The 2,812-nt window shown below is 57.6% G+C and overlaps 1 pseudogene; it reads left to right on the forward strand.

Moving 5' to 3' along the window:
• The first annotated feature begins 237 nt into the window (after nt 1–237).
• Nucleotides 238–2,013, forward strand: LOC116524613 (annotated as a pseudogene).
• Nucleotides 2,014–2,812: the final 799 nt, after the last annotated feature.

Genomic DNA, 2,812 nt, shown 5'->3' on the forward strand with positions numbered 1-2,812 from the left:
AATACTACGGATATTACATGATATTAAAATGTAATGGGATTATTCACCATTAAGAAGAGTCTGGTCTTCATTGCTTTTATTTCTATTTGGATGCGTTCATACATTATTGTATTTAACCTTGAAAATAACCAGTATCTTCTATACCCACTGTATACTTCTGCACAATCATTTTTATAACTTTTAATGATTCCACTATTATATTTAAGATAGCTGGTCTTGGGATATTTAACATTTGAGATGCTTCAAATGCCAAGGTTAAATGAAATGCCTCCGAGGAGGGCAGGCCGCAGGGAGGCTGGGAGGAGGGAAAATGGCCCAGACAAAAAGGTCCTGAAGCTGCGAAGCTGGAGCGGAGGGTGCAGGGGCAGGCGGGCGGCACCAGAGCTCCATGGGACAGCTGGGGAAACTCCAAGCTACTTACACATCCTGGCCCAGGTTGGTCACTGTGTCCCCACTCCCTGCTCTGTGCCCTCTCCTTCCAGAAATCCACCATGAAGAATAAGGATGAGGTAAGCGACAACGACAGGTGCATCACCCTGCAGTCTGGCCCTGACAGTCCAGTCTCCCCAGTGAAGGAGCTGACCCACGTAGTGCACAAGCGGGAGAGGGCTCCTGAGGTGAGGCTAGAGGCCTGCCTGGAGGAGCTCAGGAGACTGCCTGCTGGAGGCCGAGCTGACGGGCACCTTGCCAGCGGAGTATCCCCTCAAACCAGGGGAAAAGGCCCTCAAGGTTCACCACAGAAATGGAGCAGCTTACAAACTGGATGACTGGGCCTTGCACAGAGAGGACCCCCTAAGCAGCCTGGAGTGCCAGCTGGCCCTGCACCTGCAGCTCACAGAGGCAGCGCGTAAGCTGAGCCCGGAGGAGAACCTTGCCCGGCAGGCCAGGCGGCAGCGGAAGCATGCCACGCTGCGGGAAGAGAAGCAGTGCAGGAGCTCCAGTGCTGCCGGGTAGAGCAGAGCAGCTGCACAACGAGGAGCCCCCCGCCCCCTGCTGGACTCCCCCTGGGCCGAGAGCTCAGTGCCTCTGACAGCTCCCTGTTCAGATGGGCTACTCCTGGAGGGAGAGGAATCCTAAATGCCAAAACCTCCTCCACAGTCCCCAACCCCACCTTCTCACCTCTCCCACCCCAAACCCCTGAGGGTCTCCAGCCAACAGGACTGAGCCTGGGGGCCTGGAACGGGCTCCAGTCCAGAGCAGCCCCTGGAAGGAGATCAACCTGGACCACCCCTATGAGAAGCCCAGGAAGTCTTCGGACCCTGGAGCAAGTCCAGCCCGGCCACCACACCACAGGATGGCCCAGTACTTCCAGCCTGTGGCTTCTGGAGCCTGCCTCCTACCACGCGGTTCTCATCCGAGGCGTTCCTGGCCAGTGGCAGGGCCGTGCCAGTGCCCCAGCCACCCCTGAGATGCAGGGGAGGAGAGACGAGTTGCAGTCTCTGAGGGCGGATTCCTTCCAGGAGGGTCCTGAGGGCCACCGCCGCCTCTCACTACGCAGTGCCTGATTCCTGTTTTCCCCTAACCAAGCCCCACAGCGCCTGCCACTCCTGCTCAGGAGACAGTGGCTTTGACGTCTCCAGCATCTCCCACCCCATCTCGCCTGGCAGCAGCCGCCCCAACGTCTCCTTTCTGCAGCCTCTCTGCCCTCCCAAGACCCATCGTCACTGCAGGGCCTGGGGCCTGGCTGGCAGCAGAGAGCTGGCCGCCCACCACCCCAGGCTGCTGCTGCCCCCTGGCTATTTCCCGTCCCTGCCTATGAGGAGGAGGGCGCTCCCCTCCGCTACCAGCAGCTGATGTCCTCCCGCAGCCGCTTGGTGCAGACGCCCTCCCTGAAAGACAGCCCGGAAACCCGGAACCCCGGGGGCTCAGCAAGGCCGCCTGTCAGAGGAGCTCAAGCGGTGGCAAGAGCGCGCCCGCCTCCGGAGCACCTGCCCCCCCGCCCACCCACCCCCACTGGACAGCCAAGGGACTTTGTGTCAGAGGCGTTTACACGACTTTTTTCAGAAGCCTTGACCTAAGGATTTATATATGCGGATTGTCCTCAAGATCCCTGTGATATGATTATGCTTTATTCCCCAGAGTCTGGCCTACTAGACTTAAGAACTTGACTTTCTGACAGCATATGTCTCCTTATGCAAGACAAGTGGGTGGTGGGTGGGGGAGGGGGACAGGACATGAAGCAGAGTAGGCCACCTTGAGAGTTCCACGCTCTGTGCTCTGGTTCTAAGAACTTCCCTGGAGAAAGGACCCTGGCCCTCCTGTCCCACTATGGCTGGAGGCTGGATGTGGTACATACTCATGCACATGGCTCCCCACCATTTCCCAGGTCTCTGGGTACCCAGGCCTGGGCTGGAGGAGAATCCCTTCCCCCTTTCTAATGTGCTCTGTGATACATGCACCAAGTGGTAGGACCAAGGTCAGTATATCCTGGTGGTGTGCTGTCTTGCCAGACCCTGCTATTTTCCCGACCCCATAAATCCTCTTTAGGGACCCAGTCATTACACCCTGTCTATGCCATGTGGGCTCCCACACCTCTGAGCTTTGAGTCAGTGGCATCACAGACTATAACCTCAGGGGGTCTGGCTGGGGGCTGGCCCATGCTGGTGGTTAGTGGCCCCACCTCTGGGCATCTCAAGGGCTTGCAGCCCCACTGTTCCTTCTAACATTTTGTTTTTCAGATGCAGTTTCACTGTTTCGCTGGGACTGGAGTGCAGTGGCAAGATTTCAGCTCACTGCAACCTCTGTCTCCCAGGTTCAAGCGATTCTCCTGCCTCAGCCTGCCGAGTAGCTGGGGTTACAGACACGCACAACC

This window comes from Sapajus apella, unplaced genomic scaffold, assembly GCF_009761245.1.
Source record: "Sapajus apella isolate SASKATOON/1434 unplaced genomic scaffold, GSC_monkey_1.0 scaffold46, whole genome shotgun sequence".
Lineage (NCBI taxonomy): Eukaryota > Metazoa > Chordata > Mammalia > Primates > Cebidae > Sapajus > Sapajus apella.